This window comes from Narcine bancroftii, chromosome 13, assembly GCF_036971445.1.
Source record: "Narcine bancroftii isolate sNarBan1 chromosome 13, sNarBan1.hap1, whole genome shotgun sequence".
In the NCBI taxonomy this organism is placed as follows: domain Eukaryota; kingdom Metazoa; phylum Chordata; class Chondrichthyes; order Torpediniformes; family Narcinidae; genus Narcine; species Narcine bancroftii.
The window spans coordinates 32,639,847-32,657,680 of NC_091481.1; the positions used below are offsets into that span (position 1 = coordinate 32,639,847).

At 39.9% G+C, this 17,834-nt stretch overlaps 1 protein-coding gene and 1 non-coding gene across 11 annotated transcripts in view; one reads left to right on the forward strand and one right to left on the reverse strand.

Moving 5' to 3' along the window:
- Nucleotides 1-17,834, forward strand: part of eps8a (EGFR pathway substrate 8a, signaling adaptor) — a 169,942-nt gene that overhangs the window by 52,768 nt on the left and 99,340 nt on the right. The window contains exon 1 of one of the 10 annotated variants that reach the window (XM_069909217.1): nucleotides 1,072-1,149. The exons of 8 other annotated variants lie outside the window; for them this stretch is intronic. The gene's annotated coding sequence lies outside the window, so the exon portion shown is untranslated. Of the gene's footprint in view, nucleotides 1-1,071; nucleotides 1,150-2,943; nucleotides 3,603-17,834 lie in introns of those variants that run through there. One more of the 10 variants, XM_069909218.1, reaches the window with a different exon arrangement.
- Nucleotides 3,479-3,582, reverse strand: LOC138749115 (U6 spliceosomal RNA). The gene has a single exon (XR_011348428.1). It is a non-coding gene; the product is annotated as a U6 spliceosomal RNA (small nuclear RNA).

Here is a 17,834-nt window from a genome sequence, read left to right on the forward strand (position 1 = left end):
CAACTACAGACTCTAAAGCTTAGAAGAAAGCATATAACCGTTTACAGCTCTTATATTTGTACTAATTAAGCTATTAAACATACAGGAGTGGACTCACAGCACCAGTGAAGCCAAATGTCCCAAATATTATGGGGTTCTGAACTAAGGGGACTGTGTGCAAAAAGTGCTCTATGGTCAAACCAAAATATCTAAATAATCTTGAATAAACTCTGGAATGTGCACTTTAATTACACATGTGAATTGTTTGATTACAAATTTAAAACTGTGGAACAGGGGAAATAAAGGAAAGAAGTGTCTTTGTCCCAAACATTACGGAGGGCACTGTGAATCCCAGGAAGTTGGCTGAGCTTTGATGAAATAAGGCTGTAGAAGCGTGGCTTGAATTGAAAGATAATAAATAATTGGTTCATTCAGATTGTCACTTTTATCTTGACTTGAAGGTTAAAGTTGTTTTGTATGTGGCTAGATTTATCCTGCTCCAGATACTTGGGAGCAAGGTGTACAGCTTTGATAATGCCTGAATTGATAACAGTTCATGGAGCTATTTGGCATGATTGAAAGTGACGGCCAATTTGTCACGAGAGCATTGGTAGTTTCTGTATTTGTTGCCATTGAATTAGAAACTCAAGATGAATTTTCCTTGTCAACAATGTTTAATTGTAGGGAAGTTGAGAGACTAATTTTAAGGGAATGAATTCAAAGTTCCCTGCTTCATCTTTTCTTTCAAACATGCAAAATATTGGTCAAAGTCCCACAGATGCTTCTGTTGTTTTTGGCTCCCTAATCAATCTGATGCTACTCCCGTTTCAAGTACTTTGTGGTATATTTTTGTACTGGAGACGCATTTTAAATTGACCCCATCTTTGTTTCATTGGTTGTCATGGTGACAAATCATTCAGCTTGCTAAGTGGTTACACTACTGAGTGGGATGGTTATAGATCCTGAACCTTCCTTTGCATACAAGATTAATTAGAAGCGTAGCAACTGTGCGTACGATGTTGCTATTTTTGAAGAGTATTACTTTTAATCCATCAATAACCATCTCTTTCTTTTATAAGTCAGTGAGCGATACTGCTTGTCAGTTAGAAAGCAACATGCTGTTAGCTTTTACCTCATCAATTTGAAAACTTGCTGATTGTCTCATTAGAGGTAAGTAGAAGGTACAAGTTAAGGTTTTAAGTTGAGCTGTTTGAATCCAGAATAATGTATTTGAGAACACAATTTTAGCTTGATTGTCATCTCAGAAATTTTGTTGCTCTTTTTCTCAATCTTCACTTTGTTAATTAACATGCTTTGTGATACATGCATTAGGCTCTGGAATCATGTACTTGGGTCTGAATTTGTTTTAAACTAACTGCATTTTATAGAATTGATTAAGTTGCACTAGTGATAGAATTTAGTTATTGTTGCTAAAGATGTGACTCACTAGTCACTTGGGTTTAAATCTTATTTTTTTTGTTATCTAATGAATCTGAGCTTGGAAAGATACCACTATCAACAAATTTAACTTTCAATTGAGGTGTCATTCCACTCCTGCCTTTAAGCTGGCAGCAGAGGACTCAAATTCACCAAGACAAATGGTTACTTAAACAAAAGTTGATTTTTATTTTCTTTAAACATAAAAGCAGGATCAAACTTCAACTTACTACTCTTAGCCTAACTTAACCCCCTTTTCATTCTAAGTGTAAGTGTAAGTAATGTGTATATATTCAGGAAAAGTTCTTTGATTTACAGTCCAATCTCAGTTCTCACTCCTCCAAGTTCATCAGTATCAGGCAATTCTTATACTGTGCACAGAATTTCACGTTTATGAATTTTCACCAGGCTCTAGTGAAAAGGTAAATGGTTACTGCTCAGGAAGGTTCTTGTTGGTTTTAGAGAGATGATTTGTTGCTCGTTGTACACACACAAACTGATTTACTTCCATCAGTCACTGAAGAAACTTACCCATCATGGTTTTCCAAGTGATAACCTCTTCTTCCAGGCCACCACTGAGTTTGTCTTGTTTCCCTAATTTCAGGTGAAAGACTCTAGCCAGCCATTTCCTCTTGTAAGGACCACGAGGGTTTTTCAACGGGCTGAACTCAGAACTCACAACCCCTCTTCAAAATGGGGTTTTCAACTAAGCTTGTCATGTTGCTGATTCAAAAGCCACTGCAGAACTCCAACTGAATTCTCCCCTCTCCCCCCCTCTCCCCCCCTCTCCCCCCCTCTCCCCCCCTCTCCCCCCCTCTCCCCCCCTCTCCCCCCCTCTCCCCCCCTCTCCCCCCCTCTCCCCCCCTCTCCCCCCCTCTCCCCCCCTCTCCCCCCCTCTCCCCCCCTCTCCCCCCCTCTCCCCCCCTCTCCCCCCCTCTCCCCCCCTCTCCCCCCCTCTCCCCCCCTCTCCCCCCCTCTCCCCCCCTCTCCCCCCCTCTCCCCCCCTCTCCCCCCCTCTCCCCCCCTCTCCCCCCCTCTCCCCCCCTCACCCCCCCTCTCCCCCCTCTCCCCCCCTCTCCCCCCCTCTCCCCCCCTCTCCCCCCCTCTCCCCCCCTCTCCCCCCCTCTCCCCCCCTCTCCCCCCCTCTCCCCCCCTCTCCCCCCCTCTCCCCCCCTCTCCCCCCCTCTCCCCCCCTCTCCCCCCCTCTCCCCCCCTCTCCCCCCCTCTCCCCCCCTCTCCCCCCCTCTCCCCCCCTCTCCCCCCCTCTCCCCCCCTCTCCCCCCCTCTCCCCCCCTCTCCCCCCCTCTCCCCCCCCTCCCCCTCTCTAATTTGCAGGGTTCTAGACCCAGTCTCAAAAGATTTTATTAGCTTCCAAGCATGGACAGTTTCATTTGCACCTGCTTTTGAATTTCCTTAACTAAGCATTTCCAAACTAGATTTTTTATTGTCTTTGCATTTCTCTTTCAGCAAAACTCTTGTATTTTAAATGAGATGTAAAGTGTTATTTTGTTTGTGAAGTGACCTACTCTTTAAACTACTCCCACAATCTATCTCTTCTAAAATTATATAAAATATAATTTAACCTGTCACAAACACGGAGGATCCAGCTTCCCCTGAGACCGTTATAGCTGCATCTCCCTCCACCAGCAGCAATGCTGATTCTGGAGTCCCTTGTGGCATGGATACAGAGGCTAGCAATAAAAATGGTGAATCTGCGCCTCGCGATCAACCAGGTAAAAACTTTTTTTAGCGATTAACATTTTTATTCATGTCTGTTTGCCCATAGAGTTGTCTCGCTACTGTCTTCTATTCTCTAGGATGTCTGCCAAGAAGTGCTCCTTGTTAATTTCACATATATTGTGTAGAACACAGCAGGCAACAACGTCTGATACAAACATGGTACAAATATCAAGTCGCTTGGCCAGGTACCTCCAGTGACCTTTGAGATATCCAAAAGCATTTTCTACCACCATCTTTTCTGAGCTGAAATGGTAAATCTTCACTGCCATTGATCGAGGGTATGGTGGTTAGTGAAACCCTTCATCAGCCACTTCCTTTTTTTAAAAATATGGAACACTTCACGAATTTGTGTGTCATCCTTGCGCAGGAGCCATGCTAATCTCTGTATCGTTCCAATTTTAGTATATGTGCTGACGAAGCGAGCACATCAGCCACTTCCTGAGGGGGTAAGCTGGGTCTCCGATTAGATGCACAGGGATTTCCACTTAGTTTTGGATTTCTGTGGACAGAGTGATGTAGACTTATAACTACTTTATGCTGACCCTTGGACTTGTCATAAGTTTTATTTGAAGTTGACCATCAGCCATTCCTTCAGTTTAAACATACACACACACTTAGGCATATATATATATATATATATATACACACACATTCACACACATATATAATGTACACACACACACACACACACATATATATATCACTGTGATTGTACCCTATATGTTACATGTGACAAATAAACATGATCCACACATACATTACTGTACAGTGAGGTATATAAATTACTTCACGTGGGAAGAGGTACCCACCTTGATCTTCAGCTTTTCTATAGATGGGTGAGTTGGCTAAAACACGAGCATCGTGCATATGACCAGGCCACCCACATACACATCTGTGAAGGTGGAACAACAAAGACTGTTTTGATCGACAGATGAAACACATTAATTGTTAAAGACAGGTAATTGTAACTCAGGCCGTGATCCTTTCCAGCAGTTGTGGTCAACAACAGCTTAAAGAACAATGGAGTGGCACATTTTCCAATTGTAGTAGGCTGGTGCATCTTCAAGAGGGGTGATAATGGGAATATGTGTGCCATTGATGGCACCAGCACACATTGGATACTCCCGTTCTGCAACTCTGTCCATTGTCTCCTGAACATGCGCACTACTCGGCAGGTAAACAAAAAGTTTAAAAAGTCCCTCTTCAATGCTTCAGTAACTTGTTGTACCAACACAAACACAGTAGTGACATCAACACCAAAAATACAACTAATGGATGGATATTCACGTGGGGTATCATACCACCACAAAGTAATTGCATCTAAGCCAATGTTCCAGAGGCTGTTGCCAGTTTGTTATCTCAGGTGTGGCTCAACGAATTGCAATACAAAATCAAAAGTGTTCTGAGACGTACGGAAATAGCCTCCACACATCTTCATCAAAATTGTTGAGGACATCAGACCGGATCATGGGCCCATATGGTTGCTCTCTCTCTCTCTCTCTCTCTCTTTCTCTCTCTCACCTCCAATCTATTTCTGATTCCATGAGCGCATCGCTTGCACAAATCTGTCACTCTGCGCAGCAAATTTGCTTCTGTTCGAAGAGTGGCATAAATGTTCACGGCAAGCATAGGCACATCAAGTTCAACCGCTATTGTGTAGAAAGCAATGTCTGATGTATATGTTATGCATCACACGAGACAGCAACACTGTTGTGTTACCTGTCCCGCCTCTTGCTCTCGGAATGCTGGCCTGATGTGTAAAATGACATACAAGCCCAGCATTATGCTTGCATTGTTTGGTTCATTGTAAACAACCAAAGATGGCTTAATGATGGATCTTCTTTATGACCGTATTGTGGAATCTTAGTGTAAAGATCCCATAATTAACAGAATCAGTATTGGTATGACCAAATAAATATCTCTGAATGGTAATGCAAAGTGGCTAATCTTGTTTGTACATGTTGTTACATTCTTTTTTTTATATATATTCTTTAAAATTGTGATGCATGCTCGTTCTTGTATGAGGTTAAACTAATTTCTTCCACGTGTTCAGCTGAACAATTATTCTCTTGGTCTGCGTATCCTTATCTGCCCCTAATTTGGTAAAATTTGCTTTTAAATCATTTGCAAAACATGTGATTAGTTGATAGGCCAGCTGCAGTTTGAGTTATCAAGCACATTCTGGTTTGATGGCTGAATACGTTGCGTCTTCCTTGAAATGTGCTTCTGAGCAAATCTTTGGTCGAATTCTGTAATACTGACTTGGTTCTTATTGGCTACATCTTACAGTATTCAATATAAAATGTAATGATAAACAATCAAAATTGGCACAACACATTTAAAAAAAAAATTCAAATCAGAAATTGAGCATCTAATCTCTAAATTTAAACATGACTTGATGTCACGTAGCCATTGAGCATGATTAGGCGGGGTAATGTCTCTCCATCTGAGCAATGCCACCTGCCCAGCCATAAGAGAAATAAAAGCTGATACATGCATGTCAGATGCTGTTAAAGTGTGTCACTCGATACCAAATAAAGCAGTTAAGGGATTAAGTTTAAAATAAACTTTAAAAAGTGCAGAGAAATTTTGAAATACTTCATTGCAATATTTCTCAAGATTCTGACATGTCCAGAAGATATGAATTAATGAAGCATCTCCATTGTTACATTTATCATAGCGAGGAGATACATCCGCATAAAAACGCGATAGTTTGACTTTGGACATGTGAGCCCATGGACTACCTGAAATTGTAGGAGAGAGTGGCAGGCATATAAAGAAGAGGTATTAATTAATTTGAAAATTACATTCCTAGTTTCTTCAGAAATTAAAAGCTGTAGGTGCTGTTCCCAAGCTTTTTAAATTTTATCTGAAGGAGCCTCTCATTCTCAATAATATACAGGTATCATAAATGTTAGATATTGTACCATTATAGAACTGTACCATTTCATCGGATGCAAGGATCGACAACGCGATAGACAACAGTCTCGCCAAGGCAAATAGCGCCTTTGGAAGACTACACAAAAGAGTCTGGAAAAACAACCAACTGAAAAACCTCACAAAGATTACCGTATACAGAGCCGTTGTCAGACCCAAGATCGTGTTCTATGGCGAGCTCTCCACTGGCCACCGAGACAGAGGTGCACCAAAGAAGAGGTACAAGGACTGCCTAAAGAAAACTCTTGGTGCCTGCCACATTGACCACCGCCAGTGGGCTGATATCGCCTCAAACCGTGCATCTTGGTGCCTCACAGTTCAGCGGGCAGCAACCTCCTTTGAAGAAGACTGCAGAGCTCACCTCACTGACAAAAGACAAAGGAGGAAAAACCCAACACCAACCCCAACCAACTAATTTTCCCCTGCAACCACTGCAACCGTGTCTGCCTGTCCCGCATTGGACTTGTCAGCCACAAACGAGCCTGCAGCTTACGTGGACTTTACCCCTCCATAAATCTTCGTCCGCGAAGCCAAGCCAAAGAGCAAAGAAGATAGAAAGGTTTTAAATTAAAAATATCAATTACATTCTTAATAGTCCTCTTAGAAAATGTATGTAATTGAGATCGTAAAAAAATCTCTAATCTGTAGATTGCAAATAAAATTAGTATTTGGTAGACCAGTTTCAGTTTTTAAAAAGCTAGGAAAATGATTGTATGCCTTGGAGAGCAACTGACTCAAAAGGGAGAAGTCTGACATTGGCGTGAAACAGAGACTGAGGGGGCGCAATACTTTGAGGTTCCATCTGGATGAGACATTAGGTGGGGAGTCTGTCATCTAATCAAATGATCCCAAGGCACTGTTTGTAAATGAGCAGCTGACATCCCTGGACAGCACTTATTCCTCATTTAGCATCAGTAAATTGGATAATCTGGTCATTATTGTATTGCTGATAGTGGGATGAAGCTATTTGCAATGGGCAGTTTCCAGCATACCACTGTAGCAGAATATTAAAATAGCTTTACCAAGGTTGCCCAAGGTGCTGCAGAATTGATATTTTTGCAGAAATTGAGAACTCTGAAATTCCTGGTAACTCTGATGTTTGCAGTAACGTCCCCATTGATGATGCACAGGTTTTCTTAATCTTTTACACATACTATTTTTGAAATTCGAGTCTTTTGTGCAAATAGTATATGGTATGTTTCATATTTTAATGCTAATGTCATTTTCAAATCCATCTGGGAAGGATGTTTCAACTTTAACCCTGTGTGGAAGCAACAACGTCTTGAGATTACTTTTCATTTTCTCTCCTATTTTTCATTTGAAAACTTAAACCTTGGTGTATTATTCTTGCCAGCATTCAGTTCCCCTTGTTGAGAAGTTCCTCCTCAACTGTAAACAGCAAGGAGAGCATTGGCTTGTTATTTTAAATTGGGCACTGCATTTTGAGTCCATTTTTTTCTTGGGAGCTGTGAACTGAATTTGATGTCTTGCTTACTTGCCAATTAGCTAGGTCACTATAACAAAAGAACTTGGCAGATCACTGAAATCTTGACTTTCCTGTGTTTCAGTGATCACGATTGACATGTGTGGGCCAGGTTGATAAGTCGTATATTTCACATTTTCCCCATTATCAATTAATGGTTGAACATTACTTCAAAGGCTGATAACTCATTGATTTTATTGACAAACTACATTTGATTAAAAAATGATTGCAGAGTAGCCTCACTGGACTGTCGCATTTCAAATAAAATAGCAGTAAAAATGAATCTGTGGAGGATCCTGTGCTACTTGATGTTTCAATTAGATGCTAATGTCATTTCTTTATTGTTGGCATATGGATTACCTTAAACTTTTGTAGCCTCTCTGGTTGCCCTTGAGAATGTATCAAATAGTCTTGATTTCTGTTCTTGGCAAACTTTTGAAAATTTTACAAATGATGCAATTTAGTGATTTCTCTCACCAGATGATGCATACGCCAAAACATATTCCCCAAAAGCTAAAATTGAAATGTGATTCTGAAACTCTTTAGCATTAACCATCTAATATCATCTGATAAGAATACTTCCCTTTGCTCGGGTGCACTTTTGATTTGTAGTTCAAAATATTTAATTTTGAGATTGGAAATGTATGTGCCATTATCATTCATGCAGGCATTCATTTTCACTTTTTTAACAAACATTTACATAAAATGAAATAGATTTAAAACTGGCAAGTATTTAATCTATCCTTTGTATCTTATTAATTGTGAACTTGACTATAGTCCTTTTACCACTGGCATCCCAGTTAATTGGCCGTGCAGTGTCCCGGGACAGGAAGCCATTTGTGCTGTTTCCACTGGGGCACCTTTATTGACTGCTTTTCACTGAACACAGGTATACTGTGGAGAGCATTCGGTCTGATTGCATCACTGGTACAGTAGTGCCAAACCACAGGGCAAGAAAAAAAAACTAAACTCCAGAATGTTGTTAACTCGACCTGATACCTGATCAGTCTTCACTCTATTGAGAACATCTACAACAGGCAGTATCTTAAGAAAGCAGCCTCTATCCTCAAGGACCCTCGACATCCAGGCCATGCCTTTTTCTCTCTGCTCCATTGGAGACAAAGATACAGGAGCCTTAAGATGAACACTCAGTGGCACAAGATGACATCTTCCCCTCTGGTGTAGACTCGATGGGCTGAATGACCCAATTCTGATCCCATGTCTTATCTTTTTATGTACATATTTTATTAAAACTACTCAAAGTTAGTGCATTCCTTTGAAGAATAATTTGAAGATTGTTTGCATGCTTGATATATCAATACATTTGCTTTTTTGAAATTCAAAATGTTTCTCTTTCTGATATACAAGATGCTTAATGAACAGGTCAAGTCCTGATCCAGTATATAATAAAGTGGAATGAAGGTGCTTAAATCAAAAAGTTTGATAACTAACAAGGGTCTTCTTTGTTGAAAGCACAAATGTAATTTTATCAGAATTTAACTCTAATAATTGAAGTTAAATGGTTGAAACTCGATCTTGTATTTACATAAAGTCCACCTTAAAAGTAATTAATGATTGCTGTTCAATCCACGGCTTCCGTTGTGGTCCCCTCTACATTGGGCGCAGACTGGAAGATCGCTTTGTAAGCACCTTGGCTCTGTCCACTGCAATAGTGTGGATCTTCCAGTGGCCAGCCATTTTAAATTCTCCATCCCATTCCCTTGCTGACCTGTCTCTCCAAGGTCTCATGCACTGCCAGACTGAGACCACCTGGAAACTGGAGGAGCAACACCTCATGGTCTGACTGAGACCACCCTCCAACTGGATGGCATTAATATAAACTTATATTAATGCCATGAATTTAACATGAATGAGTAACTTTGTCCCAAATACATATTGTAAGTATTAGCATTTTGAAATAGCTAATGATCAGGCCATATTGTTACCAGGTCCTTGATCTCAAAGTGAAAAATATGTATTTTATTTTTATAACCTTGAAATTTCTTGAGTAATTTGGTTTACTAGATACTATTCTGCTACTTTAGTTTTTGATATGAGTTGTTTCCAGACTGACTAAAATGCAAGAAGTAGGATGTGATTCATGTGCTGTTCTACAGGTGACGGCTAGAATTAAAAAAAAATCTCCAACTTGTGATCCCAACTGATTTCAAAGTTGCACTCTGGGATATGGTAGCTCAACTTCTGAAAATCCCATTTCCCTTGGTGTACCAAGGGATCTCAGCCTTCTAGTCCTTGAAGGAAGTAAAAACTGAGTATTGTACTTCATGTTGTGTCATCTCTGATCTTGCTTGTTCACCTAGCTTTGATCCACTTGTCTGAGTCATTGGGATGGTGACGAAGGCCTGCTGTTCCTTGCAGAACTTTCCCATTTTGGAAAAAAGATACTCAAATGCAAAAAAATCTACTATATTTCCTCTTATCAACCTCATCAGATTTTTTTTAAAGAATGTATCTTAATAGTGATCATGAGTTTGTCATACACACAAGTACAATGTGCACATGTACTGAAATTCTTGCTGCAGCCAATTTTGAATGTAATTACAGACACAATGATAATTAAAAGATTTATAACAAACATGTACATCAAACTGCAAGAGAAAGAGAACGAGGAAACAAGCTGTAAACCCAAACAAAAATGGGAACAAGATCTAAACATAAAGAATGAAGCATGGGAAAAGCTATGCTCCGGAACTATGAGAAATACAATAAACACGAGGTTACGCATAATACAATATAATTGGTTACACAGGCTATACACCACGCCCCAAAAGTATCAGATAGATGTTTTCGGTGTAAGAAGGAAATGGGAACAACAGTTCATGCAATTTGGGCACGTGAGAAAGTGGAAAAGTTTTGGGACGATCTAAATCAGGTATTAAATAAAATCACAAAAAGCAACATACCAAAAAATCCAGAGATCTTTCTTCTAAGTAATATAAGAAGTAAAGAACTTGGACTCGATTTGGATGGAGCACAAAAAAGATTTATTATGATAGCCCTAGCTGTAGCAAAAAAATGTATTATGTCAACCTGGAAATTAGAAGATAGCCTGAGAAAACAGCAATGGTACATAGAAATGAATAAATGTATTCCATTGGAAAAAGTAACATATAATTTAAGAAATAACATCACAGTATTCGAACAAATTTGGGAACTGTACATGGAACACAACAGAGAAGTCCTACCGCGGACCTCCACCACCTAAAGTGACAGAAGGAGAAGACGACGAAATGAACTGACCCAGTATGTAAAAGTAGATGACACTAATTTCTTGTTTATTTTCATTGTGTAATGACATTGTTTAATGGGTTTAATGTATCATATGTGTTGAACGTTGAGTGAGTGGGGAGGGTGGGGTGAAGGAGGGAGGGAAGGGAGGGGGGGAAAAAGGGGAGAAAATGACAGTGTATATTCAAGAGGGAAATGTTTGTGTGTATTTTGGTCAGTATGGTTCATAGTGTGAAAAATAAAAATTTAAAAAAAATTCTTGCTGCAGCCATTGCCAATAACAGTGGCATTTTCTACAAAATTATTGATTATGTTGGAGCTGAACTTGACTACGCCCTCACAAGTGGATAGGGAATAGATCAGGGGTCTGAGCTTACAGTTTTGAGGTGCCTGTGTTGATGGCCAGGGAGGAGGAGGTGATGTTGCCAATCTGCACTGATTAGGGTGTGTCAATGGGGAAGCTGAGAATCCAGTTCACAGTTGTGGAGAAGCAAACAGGCTTCCAGATCCCTTGGTTTGAAAATCAATTTTGCTGGTATGATGGTGTTAATCTCAGAGCTATAGTCAATGAACCATGGGCTGATGTTAGTGTTCTTGTGGTCCAGGCGATCTAATGCAGAATGGAGGGCCAGTCAGATGGCATCTGCCATTGATCTGTTGTGACAACAGGCAAATTGAAGTGGGCTTGGGTCCTGAGACTGGAGTTGATTCGCTCCATAACCAACCTCTCACAGCTCATCATCGCAGTGGGACATGAAGATAAAGGTTCCATTATTGTCACATAATACTATATTTATGAAGTTCTTTGACTTTTGTCTACCGTAAGGCAGACAGAGAGTCTCCCTCCTCCAAGTCCTGCCTGCTTAGCTTCCAAGATCAGAAAATCTCATGCCTATTCAAACTAATAGGTGCCACTGATTGATAGTCATTGAGAGATAATTTTGAACTTCTTGGGGCTTGGGTGGGACTCGGATTGTATCATTGAGAGATTGAAAATCTCTGCAAAAATTTCAGCCACTTGTTCTTGTATCGTGTAGTTCACAATAGTGTAGTTTATCTGGATTTTGGGAAGGTGTTCAATAAAGTGCCATGAAAAGATTTTTATATCGATCAAAGTTTCTGGATGTGTAGTTTATCTGGATTTTGGGAAGGTGTTCAATAAAGTACCATGAAAAGATTTTTATATCGATCAAAGTTTATGGATGTGGGAACAACATATTTGCCCAGAAAGAAGATTGATTAAAATTTGCTGCTTTTCAATTAATTTTCTTCTGCTTTCCTGTTTGTCAGTGTATTTAACAAACCTGTGTGGTTGCAGCAAGCAAGATTCTCATTGCATCCGTACATTGTGCTTATATATATGAAAATAAACTGTCTTTGCTTTTTCTCACTTCTTGTCCCATTTTCCATCATCATTTGGAATATTGAATTAAATATGTTTGTTTTATGATTTTATATTTGTTTCACAACTGATTTCAAATTTACCATGTTCCCATTACCAAACAGTACCCTATCACTGGGGCAGAGGAAGTTCAGACTTGGGGAATGACGAAGAGGCTGAGGCAGGAAGGGAAAAGCTGAAAGTTGTAATTTGTGCAATGTTTGGAGACTGCAGAGAGACTGAAAAGCATGTCTGTTGGTGAAGTGAATGGGGAAGGAAGTAACACTTAGCTTGTAATGTGAGAAAATGGAAATTTTCATTAGTAGGTACACAAGGGGAAAAATGTTCATGTTGGTCTTGTTGGTTCTCAGTGTACTAGTTTACAAGATGCCTGTGAAAAGATTCTAGGTTTCTGTCACAGAGCACTGCTTGTTTTTTAACACTAAAAAGGGTGGCACAGTTGGCGTAGCGGTTAGTGTGACACTATTGCAATGCCTGTGACCTGAATTCGAATCTGGTGCTGTCTGTAAGGAGTTTTCACTTTCTCCATGTCTCTGGGCTTTTCTGGGTGCTCTGGTTTCCTCCCACCCTTCAAAGTGTTTGGAGTTATTGGTTAATTTGAGTGTAATTGGGTGGCCTGGGTATAAATGGCCAGAATTGGCTTCTACCGGGGCTGTAAATTTTAAAAAAAATCAATACATTTAAAAAGAATTAATGAATGAAACTTGGAATGAGTTGATCATGAACGATGGACATTTTTGAATGGAAACCATGTTAACCACAGGCACCTGGAGGGCCAGGCCCAACAAAGAGTTGTGACTCAAATAGATGGGTGGAAAGAGTGGAAGAGGTCAAGCCAAAAGCTAACAACTGTACATGGATTCTGCAGCATTTTGAAGGCCAAATGCCTTTGGAAAGCCATTAGTGCAGAACACCAGCTGAGGAGGTAGTCAGTGTGCACTATCCATTATGGATCCAATCCTAGTTCAGTTGAGGTCGTGAAGCTGTATGCATTAATCTTTTCAGTTTTTGCAATGCTGTACCTCTCCAACATGTTTCCCATTGGAGTGGGATTAACCTATGGATGAATTGAAAATTATTAAACCTTTACTCCAGGACTGCAAGCAGCTTCACTTTGGCTCATGAATAACTTGCAACATTCAAAAGGTTGGGGAGGGGGGAGGGTGCTTGCCTGATGTACTTATCAAATCAATCATAATGCCTTCGTTAGAAGCATCCGGGAAAATGTGCATGCACTAAAGGTGGAAGATGAAGTCCCACCATTAGGATCTGTGCTGAGATGCTAGAAATTGTGGTATAGATTCCAAATTCACAATAACTGCTTTTCAGAAGGGTGCCAAGTGCAAGTTTTTCTGTCACCTTGGGTGAGCTGGTAGAAGTTTCAGTGGACTGAGAGAAAAAAAATATTGGAAATGAAGATCTCAAGTCTGGCACCAAGTTTGTGATTTATCGAAAAGCAGCAGGCTTTGAGCAAATTATTGCAGACTTCCTTTGTCACTTTCTGTGAATTCCTTGCAGGCTGATGACAACGTTCTCTCCCAGGCCATAATCCCAAAACTCAGATTGTGGTCCACCACCTCTGGAGAGTGGTTTGTGTCATTTTCTGATAGCGGATTCTTGAAACTAGCACCTTACTCTGAACTCCATCATAGTTAGAGATCTCTGAGAGAGCAATAGATGCTTTGAGAGCATCCTGTTTGAGGGGTGGGGGAGGGGGGAGGAATATGAAGATCTCATCAACTTGAGAGAATCCTGGCATTATAGCTCAAAATGGTTCAAGAAAAGCATTTAATATTTCAAGTTTATGCACGTGGATATTTTGTGCGAAGGAAGGAGTGTGAAGTGTCCCAAAGCAGTCATCCTTCTTCCCCATCAAACATCTGCTTCACTCGTCAAACAAAGTTAAGGTGCACCAAAGCAAACAATTTCAAAAGCTATTTGGCCCATTAGGTCTGTGCTGTTCAGTAAAAGAGTGCCCACATCTAATCTGCACCCTGTAGGTCATGGCGGTTCACCACTCATCCAAATGCTGCAAGTTCCAATCTTAGTCAACCCCTGGATGATGACGTCTTTCATTTTCCTTGCAATCCTTTTATCAATTAATTTATGCATTTTTTGACCCCACAACTAGGGGAAATAGGTTTTCCTATTTACTTCTCCCAGACCCTCCTAATTTTATACTATAATTTTCCAGTCCTTTAAACTCTCCAATGCATTCACATCTGCCTTGAAATGCAAGCAATATTGTTGTCCCTTATCAAGTTTGGACCTAATCAATGTTGTGGATAGATCTTGCATGTTGTAAATTTGCATTGGCTTTCCCTGAGGAGGAACTGAACTGGCTCTGTACCCCATACATGTCGATATAAAATACATCTGAAATTTTGATGTATTTTATATTATTGGGCATTAATTCTCATAAACTCTAATTTATAATCCTGAAATTGGAAGCAAAAGTATTCAAGAAGATAGCTAAAACTTAGTGCATGCTGTTGTCGACGTCTAATTTCAAGCAGTTTCATTGCACTTGCCTACTTCCCAAACTGTTCTGTTCTGCCACCCATCATGTATGACATTAATTATTTTGAAATGAATAGAATAGTCTTACAATCTTGCACGAAGAAAATTTAGCTTCTTCACAGTTGGACTGACATTCTGTCTGTGTGTAATCACAATGATTGCAAAGGCTTGTCCTTGAAATATAATTTGGATGTGAAGAAAGAATCTGACTGGACTTTGTATAATTATCTGAACCTTGTAATGAGGAATGCAAGCAGGTTTGATCCTATCTTTCTCTGCAGCATCAGCCATACGCATTAAAGAGAAGGCCTCGCCTTAATTTACCCTTTTAATGATTGGTCTATTCTTATTTCTTTATTCCTTAATTGTTTTATTCATTAATTTATCTCAACATTTCATAACAATAACTTTTAACATTTGAGTAATTATCTGGCTGAGTTATCAATTTTTAAACATTTAGGTTTTACTCATATCAGAACCTGGAGAATCAGCTGCCCAGCAGAAATAAAAGGCCCTTTCAAACTGCCTTGTAAAATAGGGTTAACCAGTTAATTTGCATGGTTATCCATCCAGGTATATGGCGAAGCAAAAGGGTCAAACTTAGTCAACCGAGTCCCTATCTTACCTCAGAGGTGGTCAGGAAACCCATTAAAACTTGCCCGGGCTTCCTATTCCTGAGTTTGAAAGGAGAAATGGCTGACCTGGATCCTCTGGTGACGTCAGCGTGCGCTTGTGCGTGTGGATCATGGGGAAACCCTTGGCCGAAGTGCAGCTGCTGTGATTTGCGGGCGGGGGGGGGCGCGGGGAATCACTGAGGGCTGATACTTCCCATTAGTGCACGGGGGCATGATTTCCCCCCCTTAAATTGTCGGGTTGGCGATTTATCCGGTCGGTCTGGCTGTGCTTTGAAAGGTGCATCCATCACCCAGTAATTGCACCCGGATCCCAGGAGGGCTACCTGGGTGCTGCAATTTGAAAGCACCTACTGATTTTCCACAACCATCCAAATTCTGATATTGTTTCAAGTCATTAGATTTTTGATACATTATGTGTACAGTAAATTTAGTTAGATTTAAGTGAAAGATATTTTGAAACTATTAAATATTCCTTCATTCACAGTTTCAGGTTTTCTATTTGCTGTCGATGTTGATTCTAGTACTTAATGAAGAACAATTTTTAAGAGTGATTTTTTTTTTTTAGTGCAGCATCCTTCCCATTAACGACAAATAATTTAGAAGTCCTGTGTGGGCTGTAAAATTTGTCACTTAATGAGCAGGTAACAAACACATTTCTTAAATCAGCATTAGTTCCAGTATCTTGCCACTTGAAGCAAACACCATAGCATGCATTTGTTTCCAGTTTCTCACCTAGCCACTGTAATATGAGGAAAATGGTTTTTGAATGTAGCAAAACATCAGTATAAAATCCAATTTAGACAAACCGGACGGGCAGTTTTACTGGCGAGTGTTGAAAATTTGTTTCATCGTTAGCGGGTGTTTATTATTCTTAAACGTAAAGTTGGATTTGTATCTGAGGAAGGGATTGTAAAACTCAGAGAATGGCCAGATTCATCCCTAGTGAGTAGAAGTTGTTTGGCATGTTATAGAATATGGCTATCACAGTCATTAAGCCTCTTGGAATTTTAGTTATACCACTTTCCATCTCTTGTTCATAGCCTGGCTAGGTTCCCTTTCCAAATCTACGTACAATTCCTTCTGCGCAAATTACAATTGAATCCCCCATCAGAGGAATGGTTGGCCCTAATTAGGATATTTATTTGGCAGTAATGAAAATGAGGGGATAGAATTCAGTTGTTTAAAAGAATTCAAATTGTTATGGAGATTAAACTGTGTAAAATTAGGGGAAGTATAAAAGTAGCAAGTTTTAATGAAGCCAAAGAGGAGAATTTATTTCTCCAATTTGAATTGGTGGATCTATGGAATAGAGTGAAGGAGGAAATGTTATACATATTTCATTATCTCAGAATATCTCCCCTTAAATTTATAGGGAGCAGCCAAATAAGCACATTGCCTAAAAATCTCCATTCAAACTGCTCTTAGATGGATCTATGTTCTCCAACCTTTGGGTTTTCAGAGGAGTTCAAATCTGGAGTTTGGCAAGAAAAAGTGGCAACACTTTGTTTCGTTGTCACAGTGGCTTTCATCTCAGGAGATGGATTGGATTAGTTCATCCACAAAATTTTGAAAGTATGTATTTTGTTGTACAGACTATAATTAGAGCTATTAGGAAAAGTTTGGATCCAAAATCATTGGAGACTTTAGCAGGATAAAATGTTATTGGAGATTTTGGTTTCGTAAATGGAGATAAACTATGTGAATTTTACTCTAGTACCAGAAACATAGATTTATTGATCTATCTTCCATCACAAAAGCTAGTTTATGACTTTTTTGTCTACATTTCAATGCGCTTACTTATCTTTTGGGAGCTGGGAGGAAGCCCTCCTCAGTCCTCGTCCAACTGTTAAGTAAAAACAAATGTTGTGATGGTGACCATCCTCTGAAGGGATTATTGCAGATGTATTTAAATTGGATCAATCTGAGTTGTGTGACATTGCGCTGATTTTTTGTTGGCTGTTGGCCATGACGTTATGATTCAATAAGCCAGCAGTACTGTACTTGATTATGTCCAATGACTTGTATTAAGTGTACTACACTGAAACAGTGTATGCATGCATATTGGCATAATGTATCAGCTTATCTTTCAGAGGACTGCATGTAAAAGAGAAGCAGAGAGGCAGGGATAAATCTTCAGGGCAAATTTTACATGATCGAGGAATTAGGGGATATGGGGAGAAGGCAGGTAGGTGGAGTTAGGTCATAAATTAGATCAGCTGTGATCATATTGAATGGCGGACCAGGCTCGATGGGCCATTTTTGGCCTACTGTTCCTACTTCCTATGTTCCTAATTGCATGGGAATGGGAGAGAGGCCATTACTGGTGATTATGTCCTGATGCAATACTTAGAGAATGAAATGGTGTGTTGGAGAAGAATATGTCATCTTTATTAAAGGTGGTGGTGGATTGAGAAGGTTCAGAATGGATAAATTAGTTTTGTAACAGTAACAA